General features: G+C 35.7%; 1 protein-coding gene across 7 annotated transcripts in view; it reads right to left on the bottom strand.

The window, feature by feature from the left end:
* METTL15 (methyltransferase 15, mitochondrial 12S rRNA N4-cytidine) overlaps positions 1-19187 on the bottom strand; it is a 180859-nt gene that overhangs the window by 134505 nt on the left and 27167 nt on the right. The window lies entirely within an intron of this gene.

Here is a 19187-nt window from a genome sequence, read left to right as displayed (position 1 = left end):
CAAGTACTTACTAATCACCAAATCCAATGGCCTTTTGTAAAATGCTCTGAGTCCCATGATATTAGCTACCACGGTCTTGTCCTTGGCCTTCCATGACAATGTGCATTCGAATTTACTCTCTTCACTAACTGCTATATCCTTCTTGTTACTGTTGCCTCCAAACTGAATGAGTGCCTCAACAATCCTTCCTTGGACGTGGGTTCCCAAGCCAGATGGGCTGAGTCTATATTCAAACTCTGCCACTTACCAGCTATGTGACCTAAGGCGGCCTCTCCGTGTTAATCATTTTATCTGTAAAAAGCTGATGTTGGTAATAACTGTATCTATTTTATAGGGGTTTTATGAGAAATATGTGAGAAAATATATATCAAATAGATGTACAGTTCATGGCATATAAAACTGAAAACAACAAAAGGAGAAGACAAATGAAGAAACAAAAACTCATAGACACAGACAATAGTTTAGTGGTCACCAGAGAGTAAAGGGGGAGGGGAGTGGCAGAGGTGGGTAAAGGGGATCCAATATATGGTGATGGAAGGAGAACTGATTCTGTGTGATGAACACACAATGTGATATATAGATGATGTATTACAGAACAGTACACCTGAAATCTATGTAACTTTAGTAACAATTGTCACCCCAATAAACTTTAATTTAAAAAAATGAGCAAAAATTAGCTGTGATGATGATAACATCAATTTCCATTATTACTATTATCTTCTTTATTTGTAATATCATCTTATCTTATGGTTTCAATGATTCCTGCTTTGTAAAGGACCTTGAAGACTAAATCTTGTTGATGCAACCTTTTTCTGGAACTTTAATTCTCATTCTCAACTACCTACTGAATATTTCCAACAGTGCAAATTCAGTAGACCCCAAAACTCGTCACCACCGCATGATTGTTTCTCTTATGCTTTTTTCTAGATCCAGAATTTCAAAATAAAATTCATATTTTCTATTTCATTACTCTACCACCCTGTGTCACAAGCTAGACAATTATTTTAATATTACACTTAAAATAAGGCTCCATTTCATTTTCTCCAATTTGATAGTATATAATTTATCTTATGTTTTAGCTCAAGTTATTACCCTTTTTCTTAAATTGGAAACTAATACATGTGATCTGTATTACTTATTCTAACATTACTGTTTATTCTAGAGTCCATCTATACATCAGCTCTACCAATTTCCTATCTATCTTATATAAACGTGCTCTTTTAATTTCTTATCTTGTATGGAATGATATATGATCTCCTATATCTCTGAACTCCAAACATTCACTATATTGTTGTTTTCTAGCATTTATATATTGCCATACTTAATATTTACTATGATTTCCTTCCCTTGTATTAATTGTAGTTAGTACAGTACATTGATTTTTTTTTTTATTCTATGTATTTGGCTATATGTTCAGGATGATAAAGGATGTTACAAAATAATAAAAAGGGGATGTTAGGTCTAATAGGATTGAAAATCAATGTACTAAATGATGAGCTACATCATGAAATTCTATTTCCCCACCAGCTTATTGAAGGGAATGTTCTGCTATTGGTTTGTTTATTTTAACATTATAAACATTTAATGCATTTTAATTACAAGGAGTAGGGCAATCGTAATCATTACCATTATCATACTATTTTACACATGCCTATAGTATGTAATTATTGCAAAATCTCATTCATCGTATTTATTTCATGTGTACAAATTCTATACCAAAATTAACTATGTCAACTCCAATATTAAAAAAAAAAGTTTTTAAGTGTAACATGGGTTACATTTAAGAAACCAAGGTCACACTAAGAATAATGTCAGCATATCAGAATACAACATAACCATGCACTGGTATTTATAAAAGACATCAAGAAAACCATTCTTGAACAGATTAAATATACACAAATCCTAAATCTAAAACTTAGGCCAGGTCATTAATTATAGACTCCTATTGCAGACTCCAGGCAATTTTGAAAGTAGTCTAGTAACCTGATATTAAAAGAAAGATGTCATCATTTCCTCCTTGGTTACTTCCCAACAATATAAACCTGTAGGCAAGAATCAGTACACTTTTCATGAAATGAGAAAATCGGGGCTTCCAATTTCAGGAACAAAGGCTGAATATTTCTTATATCTATCACAGATTAAACATATTTTTTCAGAAATAATGTAGTGCTGGATTTTGCAAAATTTTGATGTCAAGGATGTTTTCTGTTCATTCCCTTCTTTGTGTTTGAAGGTCATTATCTTTGGATGGTGCCATCGGATTTGCTGGCTAAAGTTACCAGAGAATAAAATAATTGTCTGTATTATAATTTATGTTTTTTCCATAGATATACCTAATTTTATAATACAGGAAAGGAAAAAAAATTTGTCTACAGACAAGTTTGACAACTCATAAAAATTATTTTTTGGAGTTTCTATCATTTAAGAAAATGACCTTGTACACATTTGTTGGTTGTATTATCCCTTCCCTGGGACTAAAGCACTGGCAATTTTTAACACCTCAGAAGAAAAATGAGTGTGACTTAAAACATCTACCAAGTGATGACATAAACATTTATGGGCAGAGATATTTATCTATTTGAAAAGGTCATTTTAAAGGCTTCAAAGATTCTACAGTAATGAATATCCACAGGTATAAAGAATTACAGCATTTTAAACTGAAGATTCACTTTCCTAATACATTGAAATCTGTTAATGTTAAAATCTCAGAAACATGAAATGTATTTATGGCATGATTAGAAAGACGAATTTCTAACAATTCTAGCTATTTTAAAGATAGATAATGTTTCCAAGAAACAGCAATGGAAATTGTAGGTGTTCCTCTCTTCTTTCTTATCTAACTGGGTACCTTTCCAGGATCATGTCTCTTATAAAGTACAAGGGATCAGTGAGATTTTTCTCTAAGGTCCCTTCCAAATTTAATATCCTATCCTAGGGAACACATCAGACCCTAAAGAGTAAGACTAATAACACATTAAATACACATGGGAACACACAAAGGTTTCCAAGCAGAATACCATTCCTAAAGAGGATATATGTACTTATACCCTCATAGTCTTCCACTTCAGGCATACCAGTTTCTAGTAATTCACACTTATCACAAAAATGAATTCCATGCTATTAATTACTGCACTTCTTCTCAAATGACAAATAAATTTACATAAATTGGTCAATCTGATACAATCCTAATAAGAGTCTTAGTAACAGTCTTTAAAATAATAATTGTTCATACTAGCAAGCATTTATTTAATGCTTATCTAACATTGTCTTAAGATCACTACCAAATATATAATCCCATTAATACAGGTCAAAGGGGGTTATTATCCTCACTGAACTTAAGGAAACTGAGGCACAGAAAGAAGCTAGGATTTGAACTCAGGTCATCTTACTCAAAGTCCCACCTTTTTAACCTCTTTTCTGTATTGCTCTTTCTTCCTTGACCTGTACTCAAATCTCCAGCTTCTAGATTCAATATGGTCTCCTGACCCCTCCATCTCACTCACTCCTGCTAAGAGAGTCTACAGGCTGTTAATTTAAGCAGAGCCACTCCAGAAATCTGGCAGAGGAGGATGGAAAAGACAGAGTAAATTATATTAAAGTTAAAAGTTAAGGGAGGAAAGATACATTACTCACACTGTAAAGTAGTAAGAGCAGTGTTTTTGATAGATCAAGAATTGGCTCTACACGCAATTTTTTGGAATAAAGATTACTTTGCACTGCCCTGGACAATAGATTTAGATTAAAATTAGGAACCATAACATGTTAGCATTGAAAGACATTTAAATCACCTATTCTCTCCTCATTATCACACCCAAGAATGATGAGTTGCTACTTCTTGACTACATAGTACAAATCAAACTTAAAATTCTTCACTTTTCACACTAAACTTTTCTACAATATTTGTCTTTTCATCTAGAACTAATTAAGTCATTGCTTTTGGTATTTTCAACAGATTCTATTGCTCCTAACAAATCCAAAATTAGATTGCTTATTTCTGATAGATTTCCTTTGAGAATGACATCAGGATTTATTAAAAGAATGGTTACACATGGCTGCTAAGGCTCAAATTCAATCTGGATAGAGTATATTACATTTCAGAATAAGTATGGGCAAATAAATAGAATATTACAGAATTTCTAGAAAGTCTAAAGAAAACACATACTTGGGTAATTTTCTCGGGCTTCAGAACATTATTGAATGATCATTTCCCAAGTACTTACTAATCACCAAATCCAATGGCCTTTTGTAAAATGCTCTGAATCCCATGACATTAGCTACCACGGTCTTGTCCTTGGCCTTCCATGACAATGTGCATTCGAATTTACTCTCTTCACTAACTGCCATTTCCTTCTTGTTACTGTTGCCTCCAAACTGAATGAGTGCCTCAACAATCCTTCCTTGGACGTGGGTTCCCAAGCCAGATGGGCTGAGTCTGTATTCAAACTCTGCCACTTACCAGCTATGTGACCTAAGGCGGCCTCTCTGTGTTAATCATTTTATCTGTAAAAAGCCGATGTTGGTAAGAACTGTACCTATTTTATAGGGGTTTTATGAGAAATAAGTGAGAAAATATAGTTCCCTGTCCCCTTCTCTCCATTCTCAAAAAGAAGAGGCTGAAACTTAGAAAAGTTAGGAGTTCTTTTTTCAAGGCCTAACAAGCTAGCAGCAAAACCAGCTAAGGAACCAATGTGGTATATGTACTGGAAAGCAACACATTCTACAAATCCTCATTACTGGGGAATTACTGAATATAGTACAGTGCTGAGGCATAGAGACACCTCCAAAATGAAGGAATTATCAGGGAAGTAGCTGGAATTGGCTTTTCCTATAAAATGCTTCATTAAACTTCAGACAGAGACCTGCTTTCTCAGTTCTTTCCCCTGTGATCTCAATTCTCACCCTGCCAGAATAAATGTTATTAGAAGACGCTTCTTTCTCTCTTTTGCAGCTTCTTCATTTTCAGCAACCTTCATATGGCTTTCCCATCCACAAAGGACTAGAGGATACATGTCTAGCCTTGTCTCACAAATTCACGGGCAACCCACAATTTCACTTAAGTCATATGCTACAATCATCCCAGACTGAGACTGACACAAATTCAAACACACATATTAGAATGAGGTTCCTTGCAGAGAGAGAACTGAGAGGAATAGAGACTGTTGTATGTAAGAGGGAGTTAAGAGTTAAGCATTTTTGAGTATATACTAAATATCAGGCATTATAATTGGCATTTTGCACATTATTTCATAAAATAAGCACACCACCACTATGAGTTGGCTCTTCTTAACCTCTTTTATACATAATACTACTGAAGCTTAAAGAAGACAACTTGTTCAAAATAACACAAAACTAAGTCACAGGGGCCTCAGGTGGTTGGAGCTCCATGCTCCTAACTCCAAAGGCTGTCGGTTCGATTCCAACATGGGCCAGTAGGCTCTCAACCACAAGGTTACCACTTCAATTCCTCGAGTCCCCCAAGGGATGGTGGGCAGCGCCCCTTGCAACTAAAGATTGAACATGGCACCTTGAGCTGAGCTGTCACTGAGCTCCCAGATGGCTCAGTTGGTTGGAGTGCATCCTCTCAACCACAAGGTTGCCGGTTCGATTCCCACAAGGGAGGGTGGGCTGCGCCCCCTGCAACTAGCAACGGCAACTTGACCGTGAGCTGACCTGCACCCTCCACAACTAAGACTGAAAGGACAACAACTTGAAGCTGAACAGCACCCTCCACAACTAAGATTGAAAGGACAACAACTTGACTTGGAAAAAAAGTCCTGGAAGTACACACTGTTCCCCAATAAAGTCCTGTTCCCCTTCCCCAATAAAATCTTTAAGAAAAAAAAAAGCTAAGTCACAGACCTCTGAGATCAGAAACCTGTTTTATTCACTTATTTAATATCAAAATCTATACACTTTTCATAGACTTATTCAGTAAGCTGCTCATGTCTATTTCAATCTATTAAAATTAATTCTAGAACCAGAAGGGAACTTGGATTTTACTTAGTCCCTCATACAAAATAAGTAAAATAAAGCCGAAGGATAACTTACCTAAGATTACATAGCAAGTTAATGGCAGGGCAGAAACCACAAATTAGTTAATACTTAATGTGAACCTACTGCCCTATTATATAGGCATTATACTATCCAAATTTTATAAATGAGAAAACTGAAGCAAAGGGAAGGTAAGTGGCTTGTCAAAGATCATAGAGCAAGTAACCAGAAAGAGGAGGCATAGAGATCTGTCTTCAAACAGTCTGGCTCCACAGCCTGTGTTCTTAACCACTATGCTAGAATTTGCCTTTGATTTGTAAGTTGGATCGCCTAAATTCCATTTCTAGTTCCCTTTACTGGAGACCCAATAAGTAAAAATGCCTGCCTGAAATTAAAATAAGCATTGCACTTATTATTAATGAGTTGTACATAAAAGAATCAATAACAGAAACATCAGATAATAACCCTAGTTTGGAAATTCAAACAGCTCCATTAATCCAATTAGATATTTACATTTTTATAAAATTAGTCAATTTGTGGAGATTAACAGAGGCTCAAATCTTAAACCAGAACTGTGCCCAGCACTAAAAATTTTTGCACTCAGCTCAGGCTTCCATCTCTGCCATACGGATGTTTGCAAGAGGAGCTGACGACAGAGTGGCCTCTGTCCACAATCATTCTAAATTGGGACCTTAATTGTTTCTGTTTCATGAGTCAGTGGGTGTAATATTTTATCTGTTAGTTTTCTAAATGTCAGTTCCATCATGTTCTGAGCACACTCTTTTGCCCACTCAGTAGACTGGGTCACCAAGACAGAACTTTGGGATAAAAGGAAAATAAAGTTTTCCAATTCTTTAATCATTCTCTCTTATAAGCAACCAACACTGATATTTTCATGGGCTCATCTACCTGTCTCTCTTTCTCTCCCTCCTCATTTAACCAAGCCCAGCTGTATAAATCACACATTAGAATATTACTTTTTAGAAAGTACTTTCCAAAAAAAGGTCCCCCAAATGCCGTGAATAAAAATAAAAAATGTCAGAACACTGGTCATGATTCCCTCTTACTCTCTGTGAACTGTCAAATTATTAAAAAAAAAAAAAAAGGAAAACGGTATGACCGCCATATGGCTATCACTAAATACATAAACAAATCTCTCATCAAAATTGACAGGGAAAAGATTTTTGTCTTCTGATCCTCACTTCACTCCTACCATCCATTGGGAAATGAGAGAAGAATTCATGAGACGGAAGATAACAAAATGATTGTACAGAGCAGCTTAGGCATAGAGCTTGTGAACCAGAAGAGAACCTGCAGTTGGGTGCAGCGGAAAACCACACATACTCAGAGGCTGTGAGGCCATACAATACGAATTCTATCACTTCTTGCTCTGTGATGATGGGCAACTCATTTCACTTCTCTAAATCTAAATTCAATTGTCCAGAATGTGCATAAAGTACCGTGTTTCCCCCAAAATAAGATCTAGCTGGACAATCAGCTCTAATGTGTCTTTTGGAGCAAAAATTAAGGTAAGATCTGGTATTATATTACATTGTATTATATATTAAACTTGGTCTATTATAGTAAAATAATACGGGCTCTTGCATTAATTTTTACTCCAAAAGATGCATTAGAGCTGATTGGCTGGGTCTTATTTTGGGGGAGAGGGGGTAGCAAGGGCGGCCAGGAGATAGAGGGAAAGTCTAAAAGTCTTGGGAAACAAAAGCAGAAATACAGACACACTACACAATGCTATACAGTGTGAACAAGGCAGACTCTTGTCAGAGACAAATAACTATACTTGATTATTAAAATCTGAAGAAAGACGGTGACATCAAAGCAAGGGTAAACTTCTTAAAGATTCCTTTTCAGGGGAAAACTCAGGAAATACAGTCTTAAAAAAACAGCCATATGCTTGTGATTCTAAACCTTGTTGAGTGAAAACACCCAGAAATGTATTAAGATGCAGAAGGAGGGGTAGTAATTCAATAAACAGCTATTGAATGAGGCACAGGGCTAAATGTTGGGAAAATATAGAGCAGGAACGATAAGCCCCCACCCAGTTTTGAAGAGGAAACAGGTAAGTTCACAGACAATTACAAACAGTGTAATAAATGCTATCCTGAAACAAATAGTATAATAAATAGTGCAATAAATGCCATCGTGGAAGAAAAAAGGGACAGAAGCTTGTGCAAAGTAACAAAGACCTGAAAGAATATAATAGGTCTGATGTGGGTGGCAAGTAGGGCATGTGACAGAAGAGGAGGCTGAAGAGACAGAATGAACCTGGTGGTGAAGGAACTTTTACATTTGCCAGGAGTTTACAGACCATTAAACTGAACAGTGATATGATCAGATGTAAAGTTAGATCCATTTCACAGCAAAAAGGAAGGATGTATTCAGAGCAAGTGACCAATTAAGAGGCTCTTGCAGACATCCTGGTAAGAGGTGAGTAGGGTGTGATATGGTGTTTGAAAGTGGGGGAGGGGTGAGATACTAAGCAATCAAGAACACCTACTGGGTTTTGAATTCTAGTGCCAATCAAAACAAGTAACTTATATAGTGCAATATTTAACGCCATAAATTTGCTTTTAATTCAGTTCCAAATACTTGTTTTGAACTTCAGGTCCAAATATTTGTCATATGAAAACAAACAATTTCTTCCAATGGAAAGCTTTCATCCACAAAAAGTATATCTCAAACAGGGAAATCTTTTCTTATTACCTATTTTTTGATCACTGTTCTCTGTGAGCAGATGGGAAATTCCTCCTCTTAATCCAACTGAGGGCAGAAACTTCAAATGGTAAGAACTTTCTGGCATGGATTTACAAAGAGCTTAAATCTATTCCAACATAGTGTGGGAGTATTTCAGCACAGGTTGGAACAGTTTCAGGTTCATCATTACCTTCTGAGAATACCTTTGATAAATAACACCTAATAAGAAAGTAAGGCTAAAGTCTCAACTCTCTTGAATAGACGGCAATTATTCTCCTTTGCTTTTAACATTCTAATCCTTGTGGGCATGGTTCCCACAGTGATGCAATGGTGATAACTACAAGGGATAGCAACACATCGTCATTCTTTAGAATAATATTATATAAATGTTAGGGCTGCTTGCATAGGTTTTATTTCCCCGGGGGGAGGGGGGAATGCGTGCATGTGTACGGGGAGAATCTTTCATTTTGTTAAATCATCCTCACTTCAAATTTAGTAGAGATATTCATTCCTAAAGCCCCTTTCCCAGCTCAATATCCTCACCTGCTCTCATTTTACTTCTCACTGACTCTTTCCTCTCCATATTCAAAATAACAGACACTGGTTCGTCTGTGTGTTGGCCTGTGGAAGAGGTTAGTGAGAATACATTGGTCCAATTCCTTTGCTCCCACGATCTCTCTCACACAATTACACCTCAATGCTATGGCCCAAACAGAGAGAGACAAAATACAAAACATCAGGGAAGCAGGAAAAGAAGGCAGAAGGACCAACAACAATGAAACATGGGGCCACATGAATGAGGATCAGTACTACACTGATGCAGTGTAGTTACCGAACTGGAGGGTATCTTAAAACTCTTCTAGGGCAACTACTTGGCTGACAATTTGACAGGAAGAGCACTGTAGGAAATTGGAGGGCTTGAGGAGAAGAGGGGTTGATGAAGAATTTCAAACCTAACCTGGCTAGGAGTTTAAGACAGTTTGCCAGATTTAGATTTGTTGGATTAATCACAAGCCTGTAGTCTCTATATTTGAACTTGGCTCTAGGTGTGTAAGGAGTGTAAAAGTACCACATATTACCCAACTTCTCTTTCTAAATTCCTCAGTTGTCTCACAGAGTGGTATCCAATGGCAGGGTTGTTTTCTTGCCCCGGAATTTTCTTTATTGACTCTCAATTTGAGAAATGCAAATGTATTGTAAATGCATTTAAAGCAGTTGTTTTGATATAGCGCTTCTCTGTAGAAGTTCTTTTTGTGGTTAAAATAATTTTTCTACTGGAAGCAGCTGAATCCTGAACAGTCATTTACCAGTTTAGTTTGGGTAATCCAGCAGAAATAGTGCAATGAAATAAAACAGATGGGCTTACTCTCATGGTTCGTCTTAAGCCATCCTCAGTCACTACTTGTCCCCAAATCAAATATTTAAAATCAGAAATGAGACATTTTAATAATTACCTTATCTAAATAAGTTATGTATAAAGTCACAGTGGCCTAGGAAGGAAGGTGATCTGCAAAGTCACCCAGAGTTGGGATCAGAAGCGAGGTGTCCTCACCAGTCTAGAAATGCAAGCTGTAACAATGGCCCTGGTGAGCCACCTGGCTAGACTTGCTAGACCAGAACAGATTGGGTGGTTTTACCCCCACACCATGCCCATTCCCACCCCCTACACATACCTCTGCTACGTCCATATTCCAATACTTTTGGTCATCAGATTATTGTCATCTTCATATGTAGCAAGAACTATTTGTTAACTGCTCTATGAACAATGTTTAATTTAATTGTCAGGAAATCCTGACAGCTTCTTCAAAGTAGAAAAGGCTAAAAAAAAAATCAGAAAAGAGACTGGAGCCAAAAAGATATACTGCTAATAAAGAATCAAGCTACTTGAAATAAATTCAAGTTTTTAGGCTAAATACATACATAGCAGGATAGGAAAAATGAAGCATATCATTGCCTTGCTCAAAGCTCTTAGCCCAGCGAATTACAAAACAATCTGGCATCAGGTCAAATTTCTAATTGCATTTCCTGAAACCTTTAACGCAGTATTATACGTCTTTGGGTCAATTTTTATATACTATGAATGCAGTTATGAATTAATTTGTTTTTCCTGAGAGCATAAGTTTCTTAAAAACACAGAATATGTAAACTCCATCATGGCCACTACAGTTCTAGAAACATGACACAAATGAAAACCACAAGCATAACTACATGTACCATAGTTAAGAAAGAAAAAAACTAGGAAAGGCTGCAATAAAATCAGTGTACCCAAATGTCATAGTGACTGAAGAAGCATGATCTATTTTCCAACGGGAAGACTGGTAAGAAGAAGCTAGTTTAGGTATAAAAAAGCAAGACTTAGGCTCTTTTGTACAGAAGTGGTAAGACTAGAGCTCCAAAGCAACACTATGAAAATGAAGAATATAATTGGGAATAAGACTGGCTAAATATTACATGATTAAATAAATCATCCTGACAGAGAAAAGAATTGGTAAATAAACTGAGTCCAGCTAGTCGAGAGATGGAGGGAAAAGGAAGAGAAGAGGGGTGGTGGCCAGGAAGTAAAGAGATAAACAAGAAAAATGGCAGCAAACTGACTCCTGAGTGAGTCCTTGAAAATGAAAAATGTTGTATCTTTGAAGAGATCAGCATAAGATATGATAATGAGGCTCTCAGAACCTACCTACCTTTAGGTGTCATAAAATGCCAGAAAATGAATTGTCTTTCTTTGCAATTTACATATTTCCAAGAATTCTCTGGCTGTTTAGAATCCTTAATAAAACTCTAAACACCCAGCTAACAAGTTTCAAATTAACACACACACACACACACACACACACACACACACACACACACACCGGACTTGGAAGTGGTGTGGCCAATACATGAGCAAAAAATAAAGAAATGCAGTTGGGTAAGAAGGCTGAAAAAGAAAAATCTGTTGATCCTCAGAAAGGATAGACTCTAACTAGTGATATACTCTTAGACCACAGAGTGTACAATCCAGCAATTCCCAAAGTTGTATGCAAAGCATTACGTTCTCAAGCACATTCACAATGTTCTTTGAAAAAAAAGATAAGAAAAAAAGGCAGGATGGGGGGGAGGGTTCTTTTGTCAAATAAGTTTGTACAATAATGGGTTAAACAAAGTTAAAAACATTTTGCTTTTTTTTCTTTGCTAGAATTCTTACATGCTAGTGTACAATGAGATTCGTCAAGAGGATAGGTTATGCTATGTTTCTAAAACTTGGTCGCCCATAGAATTTTTAAAAGACCATGTCATTAGAATAGACTTAGGGAAAAATGAATGAAAAACCAAAAGATTAAATAGTTGCCTTTGTATTTAAACATTTGCAAGGAGTGAAAAGAACAAAGCCTACTACATTCCAACAAATCTGAAATCACACTGATTATAAGATGCAGCATCTTATGTACCATGAAAAAAAAATGATGCTGCCAATTAAATTTTGACGTCATCAATTGTAACGTTTCTCAATTTCAATCAAATAACTTCAAAAGTAACATTTAAGAGGAATTACAAGATATACAATCTATTTATTTTTTTTGTACAACTAGATCAAAAATTTTCCTGAATTTTCCTTTGCATGAGGCCCAAATCTGGCAACAGACAGCACATTAAAGCGCTTCAATAGGTTACCGAACATAGTTGGTACACAAATATTGTTGAGGACTTTGAATAAGTTATTAACTCGCTGGGCTTCAAGTTATTATTATGGGTAAATAATTCCCATCTCATCCTGGGAGGATTTAAAGAAATAATATATGTAAAGTGCCTGGAAATTAGTAGGCACTTAATATGAGTTCTCTTCCATTTTTTTACTCAGTAAATCACCCCAACATTTCATCATCTTGCCAGAATATATTTTATCTCTTCAGCCAAAATATCTTCCTGGTCTTGATTTCTTGTTTAATCTTCCATAAACATGAAGAACACCAAATCAAATCCCCCTTGCAAAATCCTTCATACAAATGAAAGTAATTTAAAACAAATATGAACACAATGAAGAAACAGAAGCTTTCAAAAATATGACATTTTTAATGAGTTTATTAAGGTCAAATTAATGCAATGTATAGGAATCTAAGCAAGCCATTTAATTTGTTTTTATTAAATAAAACACATAGTATTTAGTTGGCGAGTGGGCTCTTATCTGACAAATAAATATACTATTATTGTACAAACTAGTTTCTGTGTAGCATAAAAGACTCCTCTCATGCACTGATAAATTAGCAAGTTAAAAAAAATTGAACTAAATAATTTTAAGGAAAAAAAGGCCGTAAGCAAAGGAGAAATTAAACACAAATGACACAGGGTTCATGAAAGGGCTTTTAAAAAATCAACATGGTAACTATAGGTCTACTCAACAGATTGAAAAAAAAAAATCTTAAAGCAAAACAAAAACCTAAATACCAAAGAACAATTAAGCAAGTTGCCAAAAGACAAAATACTTTGGTGGGATGTCAATCAGTAACACTGAGCTGACAACTGTGCTTTAATTAATTTTGAAACTGTTTCCAATTAGTTAGTATAGAACACTAGAGGCTTCATGCTGCCTATGACTCAGTGCACTGACTCATCCACCAAAACTTTTCTTACAGAAGAAATAGCCAAGCACCCGCCAGGATGCAAGATCAAAAAAAAAAAGAAGGTTCACCAACCTTCTTAGTTAAAGGCCTGTGATAAATTTAGATGACCGGAAGGATATGGAACAACTTTCCAGAAAGGTTTAATAGTCAGAAATAGCTTGAAAAGTTTGATTTGTTAAGAAAACAATGAAAATATATTACTTCAAAATTAGTTTTTCAAATATATCTATAAAGAATGTTAAGTTTTTTTTAAACTATATTTAGGATATAAATAATATAACCAACATTAATGTTTAATTAAATTTACCTATTCATCATATGTAAATATACCATATTTCCTAACTCCTTAAAATAGCACTTCAACAAAATTTAGACATGAACAAAAGACTAAAATCATCATACATATTGAGCCCACAGGACATTTTATTTTTTTCAGGTTTAGTTTATCCTTAGTATGATCCAAGATTATTGACCTTTCTAGAATTAACATAATGCCTTAAATGAATGGTTCTTTAAAAAAAAAACTACAAGACATACTATTAAAAAGAAGGTAAGTAAATGGTTTTCCTTGCTTTTATTATAAAATTTACCTCTACCTAAGCAAACATTTTATTAATCACAGAGTTGTAATATAGGCAACTATTTTTAAAATAGTTTAGAAATGCTTTGGGGTAAAGGACCAGAGACAGAAATGAAAAATGAAAGGCTACTCCTTGCAGGGAAAAACAAAGAAGACCCTTTATTCAGAAATAGAATTAGGAAGGGGGTGCTCCACAGGCCACAGCCAGACTCAATATGGAGAGCCTAGAGGATCCAATGAGAGAAGTCAGTTAATACCAAGTCAGTTCCCAAACTACTTGCCAATAAAAGATCCATTAGGCTGTAGATGTCTACATGCGTTTTTTTTAATACCCTGAGATTCAAAGGAAATTTGAGAGAACTTACAAAGATAAATTAGTACAGAAAGTAGAAAAGTAAAGAACAGGAGATGGGAAGCGGATGAAGAGGCAATAAAGATAGAAAAAAAATAAAGTATAATTAAAATTAGTAGTAAGACATTACTCAAAACATAGGATGTAAAATGTTTATGTCTTTAATAAAGGTAGACCATAAAATTTATCTGAGTTTCCTAGAAGCCACTGCAAAGAGAGAAACATATGCAGTTGCATCATTCACAATATTCAAAAAAATGCTAAACATACACACGTGTACACACACACATACACACACACACACAACATACATACCTAATCGTTCAAAAGCACCTTGAAAAAAATAATTTCCTATCAGTCTTCATAAAGAAACCACAGTAAACTACCTCCTCCTCTATCCCTAGATAAAACACAACAGTAAATTTCAAAGTTGTGCTATTTTTAATATCTCTCAATTTAATCTATGGAGTAAAAGTGAAGCATGATTCAGTAAAACAAATTCAAAGAATGTAAAAATAATATAAACCAAGTACACTGCAATCCTTCCTAATTTTATTTCCCCAAAATTTTTTATAGGTATTCGGTGGCAGAGAGTTCAAAGTCATATTCTAAGACAAGAACCTGGACTATGGCTATTTTATATTGCTCGCTAAAGAACAGATCTATATATTTTCACAAAAAGCCAAGCAGGAAATGTGAATATCTGCCTGAATTAATTGAGTGCTTAATGAGTCTCATTACATAAAAGAGAGTGCTTAGGGGGTACACAATGGTGAACTTGCCCCCCACACCAAGGTTAGAGTAATGGAGACCACATGTAATTAAATAAATAATGAAAGCAATGATAAGAACAATAACATTGAGTCTTCACTGGAGAAGAACCTAGCCTGAAAATGAAATGTCAAAAAGGCTTTCCAAAGAAACCATGATCTAAGCCAAGACCTGAAGCAGGAGTTAGCTCAGAGGTACCAGTCAAAAGTCAACATAGATGCCATTCATCTTCCTTACCCCAACCTTTAATTAATGGAGCTATTTAAGGGTCAGGACCTTTATTTACTCAGTGACAAGACAAAATAATCTAAGCCTATGGCTATAATTTTTACTTACATACTGAACACTCAGTTACAGGACAAAAATCATTAAAACGTCACTGTTCCCAGAAGTGTTTCCTGACTTTCCTCTCCCTGAGCCATGGAAAGAACGTCTGATTTTGTGCTCCTGGTTTCTTTCCATACCCTCCACTGCAAGAGAGGCTCTATGTTGTTAAAACAGGAAAAAGCAGTCACAGCAACTTAAATAATGAAGAGCAAAGAACAAAAGATGAAGGATAAATTAGAATAAAAGTTAGCCTGGTTGGGAGTAGAAGGGTAGCTTCTTCAGGCATCTGGGAGAAAGGGGTCTAAGAGCAGCTGCATTTGACTGAAGACAGGAGTTGGGAAAGGGAACAAGAGCAGTATAAGAAAGTATTGCTGCATTAAGAGTTCCATTCATAGTTTTGAGAAATGCACAAAGTACTTGCATTATTTTGAAATAATTGTTTTAATGGACTGTGTTCTTTTGACCACAATATACTCCTTGAGGACTGCATCACATGGGTTATCACTTCATAAGAAATAAGCCTGACAAATTTTTGTGTCATGCTCTGACCTCTTCTCAGAGCTCCTAAACAATATATCTAACTTACTCTTGAAACTCCATTTTGGTTGTCTGAATAGCATCTAAAAACATGACCAAAACAAAACTTCTTCCTAAAAAAAAAAAAAAAATCTTCCTGGAAAAAAAAAATGTCTTTACCCATCTAAGGACAAGGCCAAATACCTACCTTAACACCTTAACAGCTCCCTCTCTCCACTCTTATCTCTTAACTCCTCACCACATTCTGTTCATTTCAAATACAAAAACCTCTCAAATCTGCCCACCTCTCTACATCTAAACTTCCACCACTCTGTTCCAAACTAAAAACACCTCTTCAGTTAAATTCAACTGCCTTCTAACTGGTCTCCTTTCATCCACCCTTGCACAACCCATGCCCAGCCTACCACCTCTCATCAATTCTCCACAAGGCAATCTGAATGTTCTTTACAAAATACACATGTAACCTAGCCACTCCCTTCATCCCTACTGAAAACTTTTCAGTGGTTTCATTGCTATTAAATAAGCATTTATTATCTCTCAGTTATTGTGGGTCAGGAACACAAAAGCAGCTTCACCAGATGATTCTGACTTGGAGTTTCTCACAAGGTTGCCGTGACAGCATCAGCCAGGACTGCACTCATCTGAAGGCTCGTTTGAGGCTGGAGGATCGGCTTCCAAGGTGGCTCACTCACCTGGTGCTAGGTTTTGGCAGGAGGACTCAATTCTACCCTATGTAGGACTCTCCCTGGGCCGCCTAAGCATCCTAATGCCAGGGTAATTGGCCTCCCAGAGCAAGCAATTCAAGACATAGCAAGAAAGAAGCCATCATTTCTTTTCTGACCTAGCTTCAGTAGTCATACACCATCGTTCACACTATCATTTACAGTGTAACCTTATTGGTTACACTGGTCAAACCAATTAATTGTGGGAAGGAACTACAAAAGAGCAAGACCCTCAGGCTGTGAAGACCTGTGGAAGCCATCTTGTACACTGGCTATTACAGTGTGTTATCTGAGCTTTTTAAAAAAATCTTCCCCAATAGATCAAAGTCCAGGACCCAGACTGAAGTGACTACAGTAAATCTGAGATTACCTTGAAGTCTCATGCTTAATCTGAGTCACAACTCCCATCCCCAAAACACTTTATTTCCTGCCATATTCCAAAAACATCCTCTTTAAAGCATTCTACACCTGCTTCCCACCCCCCTCCAACCACTATTTCTAATCCAACTGTTCCATGAGACATTTTTAAATCAATTTTTCTAAATATTCCAAGAAAGAAAAACTTCCAAAACCCTACAAAATTGACAAACCTTTTGTCCTTTTCTTAAATAAGATTACTCTTAAGTAATACTCCCAGGAAAAAAAAGGATTTTGTTCCTTGTGACATGATATATTTTAACATATACCACATTATTAAAACTTTTAATTTTGTAAGATTTATAAGCTTATAATTCATTTCCTTATACATCATTATTCCAATAGGTCTGTAGACTTCCAAATCTGAGATGAAAATGCAAAGTTAAAAAATATGTCTTCCCTTTAATTATATCAAAATCATATTGATCTTTAGAATAAGTACTAATTCAATATTTTATTCAAATAAAATATGTTCAGATTATAATATAATACCGTGGGAAAATAGAAGCTTTTGAAATTTGATTTTCACAAAACTTTTAAAGAACTTGTCTGTGATGGCAAAAAACAAGTAAACAAACAAAAAACACTGTATTGTGTATCAAAGATGAAGAAATAATTCTCAGATAATGTACCACATGCCACATTAAAGTGAATTTTCAAAGGAGAGATGATTGAAAAACTCATTTTAGGGTAAATATAAACTTAATTATAGTCTATGAAAATGTCATGGGGGAAAAACCCCACAGCATTAATTTAAAAGCAGCTGAAATTAATTTATTGATTGGTTTAATGGATTCATTTTCAAGATTATTAAGGGCTCATGATAAAACGAGAAAAAAGAGATAAACAAATTATTATCTACCAGTTTAAAACATAGTCTAAGTAATGTATTAAGGTTAAGGGAAAAGAACAAATTGGATTTTATGAAATATCTAATTTTTCTCATATAAAAATGATATATATATTTTAATATAGAAGAAATGTAACAGTAAGAGATGCCACCCATGCATATAATCATGATAAAATTACATAGTGCCATTTAAATCAGCTGTGACCATTACAGTGTTCCATTTCAAGACCACGTCTGTTGCTGTGACCTTTATCAGGCAAACAAAAAGATTTCATTTTTACAACTCTGACTTCTCCGCAGGGATACTCAAGAAGCATAATAATTAATGCTAATCATAATGATTTCCATCACATGGGCATTTCCCGTAGGACACAGACGGAAAGTGAAAATATCTTTCACAAAGCATGTATACTTCAGGAACGACTTCTAATCTTTACTATCAAGGATGGGGTTTTACTTCTCAAATGCAGCTAAAAACCTCATTTAATTCCTTGGTAACCATTTTTTTTATCATCCTAAATTTTATGTAAAGTGAAAAATACTGTTCCATATTACAAATGTCACCTAATTTTAAATAAGCACAATATCAAAACAGCACAGCCTTACTAGACTTTAAACATTAGTGTTTTAAAAGCAATACTTCTGACTGATTAGGATGACCACAAGCAAACTGCTTATCATGCAGGGACTCCAGTCCCGCTCCCCCACAAGAACGCAGGACATGGTGAGGCCAAAAGGAACACCCACAGAGCCATAGATAGGGGAGTCATACCACTATATTCTCACTGGCGGCTGGGTTGGAGACACAGGAAGCAGGAGCCACACAATCCGCAACATGCCGTCTGCTTCTCTGCCAACCAACCAAACCCCAACGTAGCCACAGCAGTTACTGGTAACAGCTGATGGCCAACTAGTCACAGCTGATGGCCATCTACTACCCGAACCAGCACCTTTCCACGTGAGGCCGAGAACCTGGAAACTTCTCTCTGGGACTCTGTCCCCACACTGCTGTAAATAAGATGATTCTTCCAAAATAACAAAAACTGCTAACATTGGACAAAGGTGAACCTATGAAAAGTTTTCAGTTTGAACAAAAGATGTAACTGCACGATTCCACCACATTTTAGTGCATTTGGATATGTTTCAAGAAAATACAGAAATCCAATTATTACATTTTTATGCAACACATTCACTGATGGCAAGAAAAAAATAGAGAAATAAACATTTAAATGAGGAGTGAAAGGATCAAGCATTTGTACCGGTGTTCGTATGGAAAAATAATGTTTGGAAGTGTAGTAGAAAGGAAGGCAAATGCTTAGGTAGT

Source organism: Rhinolophus sinicus, linkage group LG06, assembly GCF_036562045.2.
Source record: "Rhinolophus sinicus isolate RSC01 linkage group LG06, ASM3656204v1, whole genome shotgun sequence".
NCBI lineage: Eukaryota > Metazoa > Chordata > Mammalia > Chiroptera > Rhinolophidae > Rhinolophus > Rhinolophus sinicus.
The sequence above is the reverse complement of the archived record's forward strand: the minus strand, read 5'-3'. Positions and strand labels throughout refer to the sequence as shown.